This window comes from Rhipicephalus microplus, chromosome X (genome assembly GCF_043290135.1).
Source record: "Rhipicephalus microplus isolate Deutch F79 chromosome X, USDA_Rmic, whole genome shotgun sequence".
Taxonomy (NCBI): domain Eukaryota; kingdom Metazoa; phylum Arthropoda; class Arachnida; order Ixodida; family Ixodidae; genus Rhipicephalus; species Rhipicephalus microplus.
Genome location: NC_134710.1, coordinates 433,961,614 through 433,979,635, shown reverse-complemented (window position 1 = coordinate 433,979,635; position 18,022 = coordinate 433,961,614). Strand labels below are relative to the sequence as shown.

At 48.6% G+C, this 18,022-nt stretch overlaps 20 non-coding genes across 20 annotated transcripts; all 20 read right to left on the bottom strand.

Moving 5' to 3' along the window:
• Positions 1 to 552: 552 nt before the first annotated feature.
• TRNAS-UGA (transfer RNA serine (anticodon UGA)) lies at positions 553 to 634 on the bottom strand. The gene has a single exon. It is a non-coding gene; the product is annotated as a tRNA-Ser (tRNA).
• Positions 635 to 862: 228 nt separating this feature from the next.
• Positions 863 to 944, bottom strand: TRNAS-UGA (transfer RNA serine (anticodon UGA)). The gene has a single exon. It is a non-coding gene; the product is annotated as a tRNA-Ser (tRNA).
• Positions 945 to 1,326: 382 nt separating this feature from the next.
• TRNAS-UGA (transfer RNA serine (anticodon UGA)) lies at positions 1,327 to 1,408 on the bottom strand. Its single transcript has one exon. It is a non-coding gene; the product is annotated as a tRNA-Ser (tRNA).
• A 227-nt stretch (positions 1,409 to 1,635) lies between these two features.
• On the bottom strand, positions 1,636 to 1,717 carry TRNAS-UGA (transfer RNA serine (anticodon UGA)). The gene has a single exon. It is a non-coding gene; the product is annotated as a tRNA-Ser (tRNA).
• Positions 1,718 to 2,101: 384 nt separating this feature from the next.
• Positions 2,102 to 2,183, bottom strand: TRNAS-UGA (transfer RNA serine (anticodon UGA)). Its single transcript has one exon. It is a non-coding gene; the product is annotated as a tRNA-Ser (tRNA).
• Positions 2,184 to 3,336: 1,153 nt separating this feature from the next.
• TRNAS-UGA (transfer RNA serine (anticodon UGA)) lies at positions 3,337 to 3,420 on the bottom strand. Its single transcript has one exon. It is a non-coding gene; the product is annotated as a tRNA-Ser (tRNA).
• Positions 3,421 to 3,960: 540 nt separating this feature from the next.
• On the bottom strand, positions 3,961 to 4,042 carry TRNAS-UGA (transfer RNA serine (anticodon UGA)). The gene has a single exon. It is a non-coding gene; the product is annotated as a tRNA-Ser (tRNA).
• A 1,466-nt stretch (positions 4,043 to 5,508) lies between these two features.
• TRNAS-UGA (transfer RNA serine (anticodon UGA)) lies at positions 5,509 to 5,590 on the bottom strand. The gene has a single exon. It is a non-coding gene; the product is annotated as a tRNA-Ser (tRNA).
• A 1,466-nt stretch (positions 5,591 to 7,056) lies between these two features.
• Positions 7,057 to 7,138, bottom strand: TRNAS-UGA (transfer RNA serine (anticodon UGA)). The gene has a single exon. It is a non-coding gene; the product is annotated as a tRNA-Ser (tRNA).
• A 227-nt stretch (positions 7,139 to 7,365) lies between these two features.
• TRNAS-UGA (transfer RNA serine (anticodon UGA)) lies at positions 7,366 to 7,447 on the bottom strand. The gene has a single exon. It is a non-coding gene; the product is annotated as a tRNA-Ser (tRNA).
• Positions 7,448 to 7,831: 384 nt separating this feature from the next.
• Positions 7,832 to 7,913, bottom strand: TRNAS-UGA (transfer RNA serine (anticodon UGA)). The gene has a single exon. It is a non-coding gene; the product is annotated as a tRNA-Ser (tRNA).
• A 1,151-nt stretch (positions 7,914 to 9,064) lies between these two features.
• TRNAS-UGA (transfer RNA serine (anticodon UGA)) lies at positions 9,065 to 9,148 on the bottom strand. Its single transcript has one exon. It is a non-coding gene; the product is annotated as a tRNA-Ser (tRNA).
• A 540-nt stretch (positions 9,149 to 9,688) lies between these two features.
• TRNAS-UGA (transfer RNA serine (anticodon UGA)) lies at positions 9,689 to 9,770 on the bottom strand. The gene has a single exon. It is a non-coding gene; the product is annotated as a tRNA-Ser (tRNA).
• Positions 9,771 to 11,239: 1,469 nt separating this feature from the next.
• On the bottom strand, positions 11,240 to 11,321 carry TRNAS-UGA (transfer RNA serine (anticodon UGA)). The gene has a single exon. It is a non-coding gene; the product is annotated as a tRNA-Ser (tRNA).
• Positions 11,322 to 12,788: 1,467 nt separating this feature from the next.
• Positions 12,789 to 12,870, bottom strand: TRNAS-UGA (transfer RNA serine (anticodon UGA)). The gene has a single exon. It is a non-coding gene; the product is annotated as a tRNA-Ser (tRNA).
• A 1,469-nt stretch (positions 12,871 to 14,339) lies between these two features.
• Positions 14,340 to 14,421, bottom strand: TRNAS-UGA (transfer RNA serine (anticodon UGA)). Its single transcript has one exon. It is a non-coding gene; the product is annotated as a tRNA-Ser (tRNA).
• Positions 14,422 to 14,961: 540 nt separating this feature from the next.
• Positions 14,962 to 15,043, bottom strand: TRNAS-UGA (transfer RNA serine (anticodon UGA)). Its single transcript has one exon. It is a non-coding gene; the product is annotated as a tRNA-Ser (tRNA).
• A 537-nt stretch (positions 15,044 to 15,580) lies between these two features.
• On the bottom strand, positions 15,581 to 15,662 carry TRNAS-UGA (transfer RNA serine (anticodon UGA)). The gene has a single exon. It is a non-coding gene; the product is annotated as a tRNA-Ser (tRNA).
• Positions 15,663 to 16,816: 1,154 nt separating this feature from the next.
• TRNAS-UGA (transfer RNA serine (anticodon UGA)) lies at positions 16,817 to 16,898 on the bottom strand. Its single transcript has one exon. It is a non-coding gene; the product is annotated as a tRNA-Ser (tRNA).
• A 533-nt stretch (positions 16,899 to 17,431) lies between these two features.
• On the bottom strand, positions 17,432 to 17,515 carry TRNAS-UGA (transfer RNA serine (anticodon UGA)). Its single transcript has one exon. It is a non-coding gene; the product is annotated as a tRNA-Ser (tRNA).
• Positions 17,516 to 18,022: the final 507 nt, after the last annotated feature.

Below are 18,022 nucleotides of genomic sequence, written 5' to 3'. Positions count from 1 at the left end.
TGGCCACGACTGCGACGACGGCGTCATCTCCTATTTCACTTTTAACATAGTCGACTATGTCGAGAAGAGGAAAAACAAAACGAGGAAACGCAGTGGGCACGGTTCGATCCTGCGCGGGAAGAACACAATGGTTTTCAAGACCATCGCCTTAACCACTTGGCCAAGACAACGGCGACGGCGACAACTCCCATTTCACTCTTAACGTAGCTGTTTTATGTCTAGAAGAGAAAAAAACGAGAAAACGCAGTCGGCAGGGTTCGAACCTGCGTGAAAAGAACCCAATCGTTTTCAAGACCATCGCGTTAACCACTCGGTCACGACTGCGGTGACGGCGTCTCCTGCGATTTCACTCTGAACAAAGTTGTTTATGTCGAGAAGTAAAAAAAAACGAGGAAACGCAGTCGGCAGAGTTCGATCCTGAGTGGGAAGAACCCAATGGTTTTCAAGACCATCGCTTTACTCACTCCGCCCCTTCTGCGGCGAGGTTATCATCTGCTATTTCACTCTGAACTTAGTCGTTTATGCCGAAAAGAGAGATACAAAACGAGAAAACGCAGTCGGCAGCGTTCGAACCTGCGCGGGAAGAACCCAGTGGTTTTCAAGACCATCACCTTAACCACTCGGCCACGACTGCAGCGAAGGTGTCATCTGCTATTTCACTCTGAACTTAGCCGTTTATATTGAGAAGATAAAACAAAACCAGGAAACGCAGTCGGCAGGGTTCGATCCTTAGCGGGAAGAACCCAATGGTTTTCAAGACCATCGCTTTACCCTCTCCGCCCCGACTGCGGCGAGGGCATCATTTGTTAATTCACTCTGAACATAGCCGTTTATGTTGAGAATAGAAAAACAGAATGAGAAACCCAGTCGACAGGATTCAAACCTGCGCGGGAAGAACCCAATGGTTTTCAAGACCATCGCCTTAACCACTCCGCCACGACTGCGGCGATGGCGTCAACTCCTCTTTCACTCTTAACATAGTCGACTATGTCGAGAAGAGAAAAACGAAGCGAAGAAACGCAGTCGGTGGGGTTCGATCCTGCGCGGGAAGAACCCAAACGTTTTCAAGACAATCACCTTAACCAGTCAGCCACGACTGCGGCGCCGTTGTCATCTGCTATATCACTCTGAACATAGTCGTTTATGTCGAGAAGAGAAAAAAAAACGAAGAAACGCAGTCGTCAGGGTTCGAACATGCGCGGAAAGATCCCAATGGTTTTCAAGACCATCGTATTAACCACTCAGCCACGACTGCGGCGCCGTTGTCATCTGCTATATCACTCTGAACATAGTCGTTTATGTCGAAAAGAGAAAACAATGAGGAAACGCAGTCGGCAGGGTTCGAATCTGCGTGCAATGAACCCAATAGTTTTCAAGACTATCGCCTTAACCACTCGGCCACGACTGCGGTGATGGCGTCAACTCCTTTTTCGCTCTTAACATAGTCGACTATGTCAAGATGAGAAAAACGAAACGAAGAAACGCAGTCGGCAGGGTTCGATCCTTCGCGGGAAGAACCCAATGGTTTTCAAGACCATCGTATTACCCACTTGGTCATGACTGCGGCGCCGATGTCATCTGCTATATCACTCTGAACATAGTCGTTTATGTCGAGAAGAGAAAGAAACGAGGAAACGCAGTCGGCAGGGTTTGAACCTAAGCGGAAAGAACCCAATGGTTTTCAAGACCATCGTCTTAACCACTCGGCCACGACTGCTGCGACGGTGTCATCTGCAATTTCACTCTGAACATAGCCATTGATATCGATAAGAGAAAAACGAAACCAGGAAACGCACTAGGCAGGGTTCGATCCTGCGCGAGAAGAACCCAAAGGTTTTCAAGACAATCACCTTAACCACTCAGCCACGACTGCGGCGCCGTTGTCATCTGCTATATCACTCTGAACATAGTCGTTTATGTCGAGAAGAGAAAAAAACGAGGAAGCGCAGTCGGCAGGGTTCAAACCGGCGCGGGAAGAAGCCAATGGTTTTTAAGACCATCGCCTTAACCTTTTGGCCACGACTGCGACGACGGCGTCATCTCCTATTTCACTTTTAACATAGTCGACTATGTCGAGAAGAGGAAAAACAAAAGGAGGAAACGCAGTGGGCACGGTTCGATCCTGCGCGGGAAGAACCCAATGGTTTTCAAGACCATCGCCTTAACCACTCGGCCACGACTGCGGCGATGGCGTCAACTCCTCTTTCACTCTTAACATAGTCGACTATGTCGAGATGAGAAAAACGAAACGAAGAAACGCAGTCGGCATGGTTCGATCCTGCGCGGGAAGAATCCAATGGTTTTCAAGACCATCGCCTTAACCACTTGGCCAAGACAACGGCGACGGCGACAACTCCCATTTCACTCTTAACGTAGCTGTTTTATGTCTAGAAGACAAAAAAAAACGAGAAAACGCAGTCGGCAGGGTTCGAACCTGCGTGGAAAGAACCAAATCGTTTTCAAGACCATCGCGTTAACCACTCGGTCACGACTGCGGTGACGGCGTCTCCTGCGATTTCACTCTGAACAAAGTTGTTTATGTCGAGAAGTAAAAAAAAACGAGGAAACGCCGTCGGCAGACTTCGATCCTGAGCGGGAAGAACCCAAAGGTTTTCAAGACCATCGCCTTAACCACTCGGTCATGACTGCGGCGACGGCATCAACTCCTATTTCACTCTTAACATAGCCGTTTATGTCAAGAAGAGAAAAAAACGAGGAAACGCCGTCGGCAGGGTTTGAACTTACACAGGAAGAGCCCTGTGGTTTTCAAGACCATTGCCTTAACCACTCGGCCACGACTGCGGCGACGGCGTCAACTCCTATTTCACTTTTAACATAGCCGACTATGTCGAGAAGATAAACACAAAACGAGGAAACGCCGTTGGCATGGTTCGATCCTGTGCGGGAAGAATCCAATGGTTTTAAAGACCATCGCCTTAACCACTCGGCCATGACAACGGTGATGGCGTTAACTCCTATTTCACTCTTATAATAGCCTTTTAAGTCGAGAAGAAAAAAAACGATGTAACGCAGTCGACAGGGTTCGAACCTGCGAAGAAAAAACCCAACGGTTTTCGAGACGATGGCCTTAACCACTCGGTGACGACTACAGCGACGGCGTCTCCTGCGATTTCACTCTGAACAAAGTCGATTATGTCGAGAAATGAAAAAAAAACGAGGAAACGCAGTCGGCAGGGTTTGATCCTGAGCGGGAAGAATCCAATGGTTTTCACGACCATCGCTTTACCCACTCCGCCCCAACTGCGGCGAGGGTATCATCTGCTATTTCACTCTGAACATAGCCGTTTATGTCGAGAAGAGAAAAAAAGAACGAGAAACCAAGTCGACAGGATTCAAACCTGCGCGGGAAGAACCCAATGGTTTTCAAGACCATCGCCTTAACCACTCAGCCACGACTGCGGCGATGGCGTCAACTCCTATTTCATTCTTAACATAGTCGACTATGTCGAGAAGAGAAAAAACAAAACGAGGAAACGCAGTGGGCACGGTTCGATCCTGCGCAGGAAGAACCCAATGGTTTTCAAGACCATCGCCTGAACCACTCGGCCAAGACAACGGCGACGGCGTCAACTTCTATTTCACTCTTAACGTAGCTGTTTTATGCCGAGAAGAGAAAACAAAACGAGGAAACGCAGTCAGCAGGGTTTGAACCTGCGCAGGAAAAACCCAACGGTTTTAAAGACCATCGCCTTAACCACTCGGTCACAACTACAGCGACGGCGTCTCCTGCGATTTCATTCTGAACAAAGTTGTTTATGTCAAGAAGTTAAAAAAACGAGGAAACGCTGTCGGCAGGGTTCGATCCTGAGCGGGAAGAACCCAATGGTTTTCAAGACCATCGCTTTACTCACTCCGCCCCGACTGCGGCGAGGTTATCATCTGCTATTTCGCTCTGAACATAGTCGTTTATGCCGAAAAGAGAGATACTAAACGAGAAAACGCAGTCGGCAGCGTTCGAACCTGCGCGGGAAGAACCCAATGGTTTTCAAGACCATCACCTTAACCACTCGGCCACGACTGCAGCGACGGTGTCATCTGCTATTTTACTCTGAACATAGCCGTTTATATTGAGAATATAAAACAAAACCAGGAAACGCAGTCGGCAGGGTTCGATCCTTAGCGGGAAGAACCCAATGGTTTTCAAGACCATCGCTCTACCCACTCCGCCCCGACTGCGGCGAGGGCATCATCTCTTAATTCACTCTGAACATAGCCGTTTATGTTGAGAATAGAAAAACACAACAAGAAACCCGGTCGACAGGATTCAAACCTGCGCGGGAAGAACCCATTGGTTTTCAAGACCATCGCCTTAACCACTCCGCCACGACTGCGGCGATGGCGTCAACTCCTCTTTCACTCTTAACATAGTCGACTATGTCGAGAAGAGAAAAACGAAGCGAAGAAACGCAGTCGGTGGGGTTCGATCCTGCGCTGGAAGAACCCAAACGTTTTCAAGACAATCACCTTAACCACTCAGCCACGACTGCGGCGGCGTTGTCATCTGCTATATCACTCTGAACATAGTCGTTTATGTCGAGAAGAGAAAAAAAAACGAGGAAACGCAGTCGCATGGGTTCGAACATGCGCGGAAAGATCCCAATGGTTTTCAAATCCAACTTCTTAACCACTCGGCCACGACAACGGCGGCGGCGTCAACTCCTATTTCACTTTTAACGTAGCCGTTTTATGTCGAGAAGAGAAAATAAACGAAGAAACGCCGTCGGCAGGGTTCGAACCTGCGCGAGAAGAACCCAATGGTTTTCAAGACCATCGTATTAACCACTCAGCCACGACTGCGGCGCCGTTGTCATCTGCTATATCACTCTGAACATAGTCGTTTATGTCGAGAAGAGAAAAAAATGAGGAAACGCAGTCGGCAGGGGCCGAATCTGCGTGCAATGAACCCAATAGTTTTCAAGACTATCGCCTTCACCACTCGGCCACGACTGCGGTGATGGCGTCAACTCCTTTTTCACTCTTAACATAGTCGACTATGTCGAGATGAGAAAAACAAAACGAGGAAACGCAGTCGGCAGGGTTTGAACCTGCGCAGGAAAAACCCAACGGTTTTAAAGACCATCGCCTTAACCACTTGGTCACAACTACAGCGACGGCGTCTCCTGCGATTTCATTCTGAACAAAGTCGTTTATGTCAAGAAGTTAAAAAAACGAGGAATCGCTGTCGGCAGGGTTCGATCCTGAGCGGGAAGAACCCAATGGTTTTCAAGACCATCGCTTTACTCACTCCGCCCCGTCTGCAGCGAGGTTATCATCTGCCATTTCACTCTGAACTTAGCCGTTTATATTGAGAAGATAAAACAAAACCAGGAAACGCAGTCGGCAGGGTTCGATCCTTAGCGGGAAGAACCCAATGGTTTTCAAGACCATCGCTTTACCCCCTCCGCCCCGACTGCGGCGAGGGCATCATCATTTAATTCACTCTGAACATAGCCGTTTATGTTGAGAATAGAAAAACAGAACGAGAAACCCAGTCGACAGGATTCAAACCTGCGCGGGAAGAACCCAATAGTTTTCAAGACTATCGCCTTCACCACTCGGCCACGACTGCGGTGATGGCGTCAACTCCTTTTTCACTCTTAACATAGTCGACTATGTCGAGATGAGAAAAACAAAACGAGGAAACGCAGTCGGCAGGGTTTGAACCTGCGCAGGAAAAACCCAACGGTTTTAAAGACCATCGCCTTAACCACTTGGTCACAACTACAGCGACGGCGTCTCCTGCGATTTCATTCTGAACAAAGTCGTTTATGTCAAGAAGTTAAAAAAACGAGGAATCGCTGTCGGCAGGGTTCGATCCTGAGCGGGAAGAACCCAATGGTTTTCAAGACCATCGCTTTACTCACTCCGCCCCGTCTGCAGCGAGGTTATCATCTGCCATTTAACTCTGAACTTAGCCGTTTATATTGAGAAGATAAAACAAAACCAGGAAACGCAGTCGGCAGGGTTCGATCCTTAGCGGGAAGAACCCAATGGTTTTCAAGACCATCGCTTTACCCCCTCCGCCCCGACTGCGGTGAGGGCATCATCATTTAATTCACTCTGAACATAGCCGTTTATGTTGAGAATAGAAAAACAGAACGAGAAACCCAGTCGACAGGATTCAAACCTGCGCGGGAAGAACCCAATGGTTTTCAAGATAATCGCCTTAACCACTCCGCCACGACTGCGGCGATGGCGTCAACTCCTCTTTCACTCTTAACATAGTCGACTATGTCGAGAAGAGAAAAACGAAGCGAAGAAACGCAGTCGGTGGGGTTCGATCCTGCGCGGGAAGAACCCAAACGTTTTCAAGACAATCACCTTAACCACTCAGCCATGACTGCGGCGCCGTTGTCATCTGCTATATCACTCTGAATATAGTCGTTTATGTCGAGAAGAGAAAAAAAACGTGGAAACGCTGTCGTCAGGGTTCGAACGTGTGCGGAAAGATCCCAATGGTTTTCAAGTCCAACGTCTTAACCACTCGGCCACGACAACGGCGGCGGCATCAACTCCTATTTCACTTTTAACGTAGCCGTTTTATGTCGAGGAGAGAAAATAAACGAAGAAACGCCGTCGGCAGGGTTCGAACCTGCGCGAGAAGAACCCGAAGGTTTTCAAGACTATCACCTTAACCACTCGGCCACGACTGCGGTGATGGCGTCAACTCCTTTTTCACTCTTAACATAGTCGACTATGTCGAGAAGAGAAAAACGAAGCGAAGAAACGCAGTCGGTGGGGTTCGATCCTGCGCGGGAAGAACCCAAACGTTTTCAAGACAATCACCTTAACCAGTCAGCCACGACTGCGGCGCCGTTGTCATCTGCTATATCACTCTGAACATAGTCGTTTATGTCGAGAAGAGAAAAAAAAACGAAGAAACGCAGTCGTCAGGGTTCGAACATGCGCGGAAAGATCCCAATGGTTTTCAAGACCATCGTATTAACCACTCAGCCACGACTGCGGCGCCGTTGTCATCTGCTATATCACTCTGAACATAGTCGTTTATGTCGAAAAGAGAAAACAATGAGGAAACGCAGTCGGCAGGGTTCGAATCTGCGTGCAATGAACCCAATAGTTTTCAAGACTATCGCCTTAACCACTCGGCCACGACTGCGGTGATGGCGTCAACTCCTTTTTCGCTCTTAACATAGTCGACTATGTCGAGATGAGAAAAACGAAACGAAGAAACGCAGTCGGCAGGGTTCGATCCTTCGCGGGAAGAACCCAATGGTTTTCAAGACCATCGTATTACCCACTTGGTCATGACTGCGGCGCCGATGTCATCTGCTATATCACTCTGAACATAGTCGTTTATGTCGAGAAGAGAAAGAAACGAGGAAACGCAGTCGGCAGGGTTTGAACCTAAGCGGAAAGAACCCAATGGTTTTCAAGACCATCGTCTTAACCACTCGGCCACGACTGCTGCGACGGTGTCATCTGCAATTTCACTCTGAACATAGCCATTGATATCGATAAGAGAAAAACGAAACCAGGAAACGCACTAGGCAGGGTTCGATCCTGCGCGAGAAGAACCCAAAGGTTTTCAAGACAATCACCTTAACCACTCAGCCACGACTGCGGCGCCGTTGTCATCTGCTATATCACTCTGAACATAGTCGTTTATGTCGAGAAGAGAAAAAAACGAGGAAGCGCAGTCGGCAGGGTTCAAACCGGCGCGGGAAGAAGCCAATGGTTTTTAAGACCATCGCCTTAACCTTTTGGCCACGACTGCGACGACGGCGTCATCTCCTATTTCACTTTTAACATAGTCGACTATGTCGAGAAGAGGAAAAACAAAAGGAGGAAACGCAGTGGGCACGGTTCGATCCTGCGCGGGAAGAACCCAATGGTTTTCAAGACCATCGCCTTAACCACTCGGCCACGACTGCGGCGATGGCGTCAACTCCTCTTTCACTCTTAACATAGTCGACTATGTCGAGATGAGAAAAACGAAACGAAGAAACGCAGTCGGCATGGTTCGATCCTGCGCGGGAAGAATCCAATGGTTTTCAAGACCATCGCCTTAACCACTTGGCCAAGACAACGGCGACGGCGACAACTCCCATTTCACTCTTAACGTAGCTGTTTTATGTCTAGAAGACAAAAAAAACGAGAAAACGCAGTCGGCAGGGTTCGAACCTGCGTGGAAAGAACCAAATCGTTTTCAAGACCATCGCGTTAACCACTCGGTCACGACTGCGGTGACGGCGTCTCCTGCGATTTCACTCTGAACAAAGTTGTTTATGTCGAGAAGTAAAAAAAACGAGGAAACGCCGTCGGCAGACTTCGATCCTGAGCGGGAAGAACCCAAAGGTTTTCAAGACCATCGCCTTAACCACTCGGTCATGACTGCGGCGACGGCATCAACTCCTATTTCACTCTTAACATAGCCGTTTATGTCAAGAAGAGAAAAAAACGAGGAAACGCCGTCGGCAGGGTTTGAACTTACACAGGAAGAGCCCTGTGGTTTTCAAGACCATTGCCTTAACCACTCGGCCACGACTGCGGCGACGGCGTCAACTCCTATTTCACTTTTAACATAGCCGACTATGTCGAGAAGATAAACACAAAACGAGGAAACGCAGTTGGCATGGTTCGATCCTGTGCGGGAAGAATCCAATGGTTTTAAAGACCATCGCCTTAACCACTCGGCCATGACAACGGTGATGGCGTTAACTCCTATTTCACTCTTATAATAGCCTTTTAAGTCGAGAAGAAAAAAAACGATGTAACGCAGTCGACAGGGTTCGAACCTGCGCAGGAAAAACCCAACGGTTTTCGAGACGATGGCCTTAACCACTCGGTGACGACTACAGCGACGGCGTCTCCTGCGATTTCACTCTGAACAAAGTCGATTATGTCGAGAAATGAAAAAAAAACGAGGAAACGCAGTCGGCAGGGTTTGATCCTGAGCGGGAAGAATCCAATGGTTTTCACGACCATCGCTTTACCCACTCCGCCCCAACTGCGGCGAGGGTATCATCTGCTATTTCACTCTGAACATAGCCGTTTATGTCGAGAAGAGAAAAAAAGAACGAGAAACCAAGTCGACAGGATTCAAACCTGCGCGGGAAGAACCCAATGGTTTTCAAGACCATCGCCTTAACCACTCGGCCACGACTGCGGCGATGGCGTCAACTCCTATTTCATTCTTAACATAGTCGACTATGTCGAGAAGAGAAAAAACAAAACGAGGAAACGCAGTGGGCACGGTTCGATCCTGCGCAGGAAGAACCCAATGGTTTTCAAGACCATCGCCTGAACCACTCGGCCAAGACAACGGCGACGGCGTCAACTTCTATTTCACTCTTAACGTAGCTGTTTTATGTCGAGAAGAGAAAACAAAACGAGGAAACGCAGTCAGCAGGGTTTGAACCTGCGCAGGAAAAACCCAACGGTTTTAAAGACCATCGCCTTAACCACTCGGTCACAACTACAGTGACGGCGTCTCCTGCGATTTCATTCTGAACAAAGTTGTTTATGTCAAGAAGTTAAAAAAACGAGGAAACGCTGTCGGCAGGGTTCGATCCTGAGCGGGAAGAACCCAATGGTTTTCAAGACCATCGCTTTACTCACTCCGCCCCGACTGCGGCGAGGTTATCATCTGCTATTTCGCTCTGAACATAGTCGTTTATGCCGAAAAGAGAGATACTAAACGAGAAAACGCAGTCGGCAGCGTTCGAACCTGCGCGGGAAGAACCCAATGGTTTTCAAGACCATCACCTTAACCACTCGGCCACGACTGCAGCGATGGCGTCAACTCCTCTTTCACTCTTAACATAGTCGACTATGTCGAGAAGAGAAAAACGAAGCGAAGAAACGCAGTCGGTGGGGTTCGATCCTGCGCTGGAAGAACCCAAACGTTTTCAAGACAATCACCTTAACCACTCAGCCACGACTGCGGCGGCGTTGTCATCTGCTATATCACTCTGAACATAGTCGTTTATGTCGAGAAGAGAAAAAAAACGAGGAAACGCAGTCGCATGGGTTCGAACATGCGCGGAAAGATCCCAATGGTTTTCAAATCCAACTTCTTAACCACTCGGCCACGACAACGGCGGCGGCGTCAACTCCTATTTCACTTTTAACGTAGCCGTTTTATGTCGAGAAGAGAAAATAAACGAAGAAACGCCGTCGGCAGGGTTCGAACCTGCGCGAGAAGAACCCAATGGTTTTCAAGACCATCGTATTAACCACTCAGCCACGACTGCGGCGCCGTTGTCATCTGCTATATCACTCTGAACATAGTCGTTTATGTCGAGAAGAGAAAAAAATGAGGAAACGCAGTCGGCAGGGGCCGAATCTGCGTGCAATGAACCCAATAGTTTTCAAGACTATCGCCTTCACCACTCGGCCACGACTGCGGTGATGGCGTCAACTCCTTTTTCACTCTTAACATAGTCGACTATGTCGAGATGAGAAAAACGAATTGAAGAAACGCAGTCGGCAGGGTTCGATCCTGCGCGAGAAGAACCCAATGGTTTTCAAGACCATCGTATTACCCACTTGGTCATGACTGCGGCGACGGCATCAACTCCTATTTCACTCTTAACATAGCCGTTTATGTCAAGAAGAGAAAAAAACGAGGAAACGCCGTCGGCAGGGTTTGAACTTACACAGTAAGAGCCCTGTGGTTTTCAAGACCATTGCCTTAACCACTCGGCCACGACTGCGGCGACGGCGTCAACTCCTATTTCACTTTTAACATAGCCGACTATGTCGAGAAGATAAACACAAAACGAGGAAACGCAGTCGGCATGGTTCGATCGTGTGCGGGAAGAATCCAATGGTTTTAAAGACCATCGCATTAACCGCTCGGTCATGACAACGGTGATGGCGTTAACTCCTATTTCACTCTTATAATAGCCATTTAAGTCGAGAAGAGAAAAAAAAAACGATGTAACGCAGTCGACAGGGTTCGAACCTGCGCAGGAAAAACCCAACGGTTTTCGAGACGATGGCCTTAACCACTCGGTGACGACTACAGCGACGGCGTCTCCTGCGATTTAACTCTGAACAAAGTCGATTATGTCGAGAAATGAAAAAAAAAACGAGGAAACGCAGTCGGCAGGGTTTGATCCTGAGCGGGAATAACTCAATGGTTTTCACGACCATCGCTTTACCCACTCCGCCCCAACTGCGGCGAGGGCATCATCCGCTATTTCACTCTGAACATAGCCATTTATGTCGAGAAGAGAAAAACGAAACGAAGAAACGCAGTCAGCAGGGTTCGAACCTGCGCGGGAAGAACCCAATGGTTTTCAAGATCATCGCCTTAACCACTCTACCACGACTGCGGCGATGGCGTCAACTCCTCTTTCACTCTTAACATAGTCGACTATGTCGAGAAGAGAAAAACGAAGCGAAGAAACGCAGTCGGTGGGGTTCGATCCTGCGCTGGAAGAACCCAAACGTTTTCAAGACAATCACCTTAACCACTCAGCCACGACTGCGGCGGCGTTGTCATCTGCTATATCACTCTGAACATAGTCGTTTATGTCGAGAAGAGAAAAAAAACGAGGAAACGCAGTCGCATGGGTTCGAACATGCGCGGAAAGATCCCAATGGTTTTCAAATCGAACTTCTTAACCACTCGGCCACGACAACGGCGGCGGCGTCAACTCCTATTTCACTTTTAACGTAGCCGTTTTATGTCGAGAAGAGAAAATAAACGAAGAAACGCCGTCGGCAGGGTTCGAACCTGCGCGAGAAGAACCCAATGGTTTTCAAGACCATCGTATTAACCACTCAGCCACGACTGCGGCGCCGTTGTCATCTGCTATATCACTCTGAACATAGTCGTTTATGTCGAGAAGAGAAAAAAATGAGGAAACGCAGTCGGCAGGGGCCGAATCTGCGTGCAATGAACCCAATAGTTTTCAAGACTATCGCCTTCACCACTCGGCCACGACTGCGGTGATGGCGTCAACTCCTTTTTCACTCTTAACATAGTCGACTATGTCGAGATGAGAAAAACGAAACGAAGAAACGCAGTCGGCAGGGTTCGATCCTGCGCGAGAAGAACCCAATGGTTTTCAAGACCATCGTATTACCCACTTGGTCATGACTGCGGCGACGGCATCAACTCCTATTTCACTCTTAACATAGCCGTTTATGTCAAGAAGAGAAAAAAACGAGGAAACGCCGTCGGCAGGGTTTGAACTTACACAGTAAGAGCCCTGTGGTTTTCAAGACCATTGCCTTAACCACTCGGCCACGACTGCGGCGACGGCGTCAACTCCTATTTCACTTTTAACATGGCCGACTATGTCGAGAAGATAAACACAAAACGAGGAAACGCAGTCGGCATGGTTCGATCGTGTGCGGGAAGAATCCAATGGTTTTAAAGACCATCGCATTAACCGCTCGGTCATGACAACGGTGATGGCGTTAACTCCTATTTCACTCTTATAATAGCCATTTAAGTCGAGAAGAGAAAAAAAACGATGTAACGCAGTCGACAGGGTTCGAACCTGCGCAGGAAAAACCCAACGGTTTTCGAGACGATGGCCTTAACCACTCGGTGACGACTACAGCGACGGCGTCTCCTGCGATTTAACTCTGAACAAAGTCGATTATGTCGAGAAATGAAAAAAAAAACGAGGAAACGCAGTCGGCAGGGTTTGATCCTGAGCGGGAATAACTCAATGGTTTTCACGACCATCGCTTTACCCACTCCGCCCCAACTTCGGCGAGGGCATCATCTGCTATTTCACTCTGAACATAGCCATTTATGTCGAGAAGAGAAAAACGAAACGAAGAAACGCAGTCAGCAGGGTTCGAACCTGCGCGGGAAGAACCCAATGGTTTTCAAGATCATCGCCTTAACCACTCTACCACGACTGCGGCGATGGCGTCAACTCCTATTTCACTTTTAACATAGTCGACTATGTCGAGTAGAGGGAAAAAAAAACGAGGAAACGCAGTGGGCACGGTTCGATCCTGCGCAGGAAGAACCCAATGGTTTTCAAGACCATCGCCTGAACCACTTGGCCAAGACAACGGCGACTGCGTCAACTCCTATTTCACTCTTAACGTAGCTGTTTTAATTCGAGAAGAGAAAACAAAACGAGGAAACGCAGTCGGCAGGGTTTGAACCTGCGCAGGAAAAACCCAACGGTTTTAAAGACCATCGCCTTAACCACTTGGTCACAACTACAGCGACGGCGTCTCCTGCGATTTCATTCTGAACAAAGTCGTTTATGTCAAGAAGTTAAAAAAACGAGGAATCGCTGTCAGCAGGGTTCGATCCTGAGCGGGAAGAACCCAATGGTTTTCAAGACCATCGCTTTACTCACTCCGCCCCGTCTGCAGCGAGGTTATCATCTGCCATTTCACTCTGAACTTAGCCGTTTATATTGAGAAGATAAAACAAAACCAGGAAACGCAGTCGGCAGGGTTCGATCCTTAGCGGGAAGAACCCAATGGTTTTCAAGACCATCGCTTTACCCCCTCCGCCCCGACTGCGGCGAGGGCATCATCATTTAATTCACTCTGAACATAGCCGTTTATGTTGAGAATAGAAAAACAGAACGAGAAACCCAGTCGACAGGATTCAAACCTGCGCGGGAAGAACCCAATGGTTTTCAAGATAACCGCCTTAACCACTCCGCCACGACTGCGGCGATGGCGTCAACTCCTCTTTCACTCTTAACATAGTCGACTATGTCGAGAAGAGAAAAACGAAGCGAAGAAACGCAGTCGGTGGGGTTCGATCCTGCGCGGGAAGAACCCAAACGTTTTCAAGACAATCACCTTAACCACTCAGCCACGACTGCGGCGCCGTTGTCATCTGCTATATCACTCTGAATATAGTCGTTTATGTCGAGAAGAGAAAAAAAAACGTGGAAACGCAGTCGTCAGGGTTCGAACGTGTGCGGAAAGATCCCAATGGTTTTCAAGTCCAACGTCTTAACCACTCGGCCACGACAACGGCGGCGGCATCAACTCCTATTTCACTTTTAACGTAGCCGTTTTATGTCGAGGAGAGAAAATAAACGAAGAAACGCCGTCGGCAGGGTTCGAACCTGCGCGAGAAGAACCCGAAGGTTTTCAAGACTATCACCTTAACCACTCGGCCACGACTGCAGTGATGGCGTCAACTCCTTTTTCACTCTTAACATAGTCGACTATGTCGAGATGAGAAAAACGAAACGAAGAAACGCAGTCGGCAGGGTTCGATCCTGTGCGGGAAGAACCCAAAGGTGTTCAAGACAATCACCTTAACCACTCAGCCACGACTGCGGCGCCGTTGTCATCTGCTATATCACTCTGAACATAGTCGTTTATGTCGAGAAAAGAAAAAAACGAGGAAACACAGTCGGCAGGGTTCGAACCTGCGCGGAAAGAACCCAATGGTTTTCATGACCACCGCCTTAACCACTCGGCCACGACTGCGACGACGGCGTCATCTCCTATATCACTTTTAACATAGTCGACTATGTCGAGAAGAGGAAAAACAAAACGAGGAAACGCAGTGGGCACGGTTCGATCCTGCGCAGGAAGAACCCAATGGTTTTCAAGACCATCGCCTGAACCACTCGGCCAAGACAACGGCGACGGCGTCAACTTCTATTTCACTCTTAACGTAGCTGTTTTATGTCGAGAAGAGAAAACAAAACGAGAAAACGCAGTCAGCAGGGTTTGAACCTGCGCAGGAAAAACCCAACGGTTTTAAAGACCATCGCCTTAACCACTCGGTCACAACTACAGCGACGGCGTCTCCTGCGATTTCATTCTGAACAAAGTCGTTTATGTCAAGAAGTTAAAAAAACGAGGAAACGCTGTCGGCAGGGTTCGATCCTGAGCGGGAAGAACCCAATGGTTTTCAAGACCATCGCTTTACTCACTCCGCCCAGACTGCGGCGAGGTTATCATCTGCTATTTCGCTCTGAACATAGTCGTTTATGCCGAAAAGAGAGATACAAAACGAGAAAACGCAGTCGGCAGCGTTCGAACCTGCGCGGGAAGAACCCAATGGTTCTCAAGACCATCACCTTAACCAATCGGCCACGACTGCAGCGACGGTGTCATCTGCTATTTCACTCTGAACATAGCCGTTTATATTGAGAAGATAAAACAAAACCAGGAAACGCAGTCGGCAGGGTTCGATCCTTAGCGTGAAGAACCCAATGGTTTTCAAGACCATCGCTCTACCCACTCCGCCCCGACTGCGGCGAGGGCATCATCTCTTAATTCACTCTGAACATAGCCGTTTATGTTGAGAATAGAAAAACAGAACGAGAAACCCAGTCGACAGGATTCAAACCTGCGCGGGAAGAACCCAATGGTTTTCAACACCATCGCCTTAACCACTCCGCCACGACTGTGGCGATGGCGTCAACTCCTCTTTCACTCTTAACATAGTCGACTATGTCGAGAAGAGAAAAACGAAGCGAAGAAAAGCAGTCGGTGGGGTTTGATCCTGCGCGGGAAGAACCCAAACGTTTTCAAGACAATCACCTTAACCACTCAGCCACGACTGCGGCGCCGTTGTCATCTGCTATATCACTCTGAACATAGTCGTTTATGTCGAGAAGAGAAAAAAATGAGGAAACGCAGTCGGCAGGGTTCGAATCTGCGTGCAATGAACCCAATAGTTTTCAAGACTATCGCCTTAACCACTCGGCCACGACTGTGGTGATGGCGTCAACTCCTTTTTCACTCTTAACATAGTCGACTATGTCGAGATGAGAAAAACGAAACGAAGAAACGCAGTCGGCAGGGTTCGATCCTGCGCGGGAAGAACCCAAAGGTTTTCAAGACAATCACCTAAACCACTCAGCCACGACTGCGGCGCCATTGTCATCTGCTATATCACTCTGAACATAGTCGTTCAAGTCGAGAAGAGAAAAAAACGAGGAAACGCAGTCGGCAGGGTTCGAACCTAAGCGGAAAAAACCCAATGGTTTTCAAGACCACCGCCTTAACTACTCGGGCACGACTGCGACGACGGCGTCATCTCCTATATCACTTTTAACATAGTCGACTATGTCGAGAAGAGGAAAAACAAAACGAGGAAACGCAGTGGGCAGGGTTCGATCCTGCGCGGAAAGAACCCAATGGTTTTCAAGACCATCGCCTTAACCACTTGGTCAAGACAACGGCGACGGTGACAACTCCCATTTCACTCTTAACGTAGCTGTTTTATGTCGAGAAGAAAAAAAACGAGAAAACACAGTCGGCAGAGTTCGAACCTGCGTGGAAAGAACACAATGGTTTTCAAGACCATCGCTTTAACCACTCGGTCACGACTGCGGCGACGGCGTCTCCTGCGATTTCACTTTGAACAAAGTTGTTTATGTCGAGAAGTAAAAAAACACGAGGAAACGCCGTCGGCACAGTTCGATCCTGAGCGGGAAGAACCCAAAGGTTTTCAAGACCATCGCCTTAACCACTCCACATCGATGGCGACAGCGGCTTCATCTGGTATTTCACTCTGAACATAGTCGTTTATGTCGAGAAGGGAAAAAAACGAGGAAACGCAGTCGACAGGGTTCGAACATGCGCGGAAAGATCCCATTGGTTTTCAAGACCAACGTCTTAACCACTCGGCCACGACGACGGCGGCGGTGTCAACTCCTATTTCACTCTTAACGTAGCCGTTTTATGTCGAGAAGAGAAAAAAAAACGAGAAAACGCCGTCGGCCGGGTTCGAACCTGCGCGGGAAGAACCCAATGGTTTTCAAGACCATCGTATTAACGACTCGGCCATGACTGCGGCGACGGCGTCAACTCCTATTTAACTGTTTTACATAGCCGTTTATGTCGAGAAGCGAAAAAAACGAGGAAACGCAGTCGGCAGGGTTTGAACCTGCACGGTAAGAGCCCTGTGGTTTTCAAGACCATCGCCTTAACCACTCGGCCATGACTGCGGCGAGGGCGTCAACTCCTATTTCACTTTTAACATAGCCGACTATGTCGAGAAGATAAAAACAAAACGAGGAAACGCAGTCGGCTTGGTTCGATCCTGTGCGGGAAGAATCCAATGGTTTTCAAGACCATCGCCTTAACCACTCGGCCATGACAACGGTGACGGCGTTAACTCCTATTTCACTCTTAACGTAGCTGTTTTATGTCAAGAAGAGAAAACAAAACGAGGAAACGCAGTCGGCAGGGTTTGAACCTGCGCAGGAAAATCCAACGGTTTTCAAGACCATCGCCTTAACCACTCGGTCACTACAGCGACGGCGTCTCCTGCGATTTCACTCTGAACAAAGTCGATTATGTCGAGAAATGAAAAAAAACGAGGAAACGCAGTCGGCAAGGTTCGATCCTGAGCGGGAAAAACCCAATGGTTTTCAAGACCATCGCTTTACCCACTCCGCCCCAACTGCGGCGAGGGCATCATCTGCTATTTCACTCTGAACATAGCCGTTTATGTCGAGAAGAAAAAAACAGAACGAGAAACCAAGTCGACAGGATTCAAACCTGCGCGGCAAGAACCCAATGGTTTTCAAGACCATCGCCTTAACCACTCGACCACGACTGCGGCGATGGCGTCAACTCCTATTTCACTTTTAACATAGTCGACTATGTCGAGTAGAGGAAAAACAAAACGAGGAAACGCAGTGGGCACGGTTCGATCCTGCGCAGGAAGAACACAATGGTTTTCAAGACCATCGCCTAAACCACTCGGCCAAGACAACGGCGACGGCGTCAACTCGTATTTCACTCTTAACGTAGCTGTTTTATGTCAAGAAGAGAAAACAAAACGAGGAAACGCAGTCGGCAGGGTTTGAACCTGCGCAGGAAAATCCAACGGTTTTCAAGACCATCGCCTTAACCACTCGGTCACTACAGCGACGGCGTCTCCTGCGATTTCATTCTGAACAAAGTCGTTTATGTCAAGAAGTTAAAAAAAACGAGGAAACGCTGTCGGCAGGGTTTGATCCTGAGCGGGAAGAACCCAATGGTTTTCAAGACCATCGCTTTACCCACTCCGCCCCGACTGCGGCGAGGTTATCATCTGCTATTTCACACGGAACATAGTCGTTTA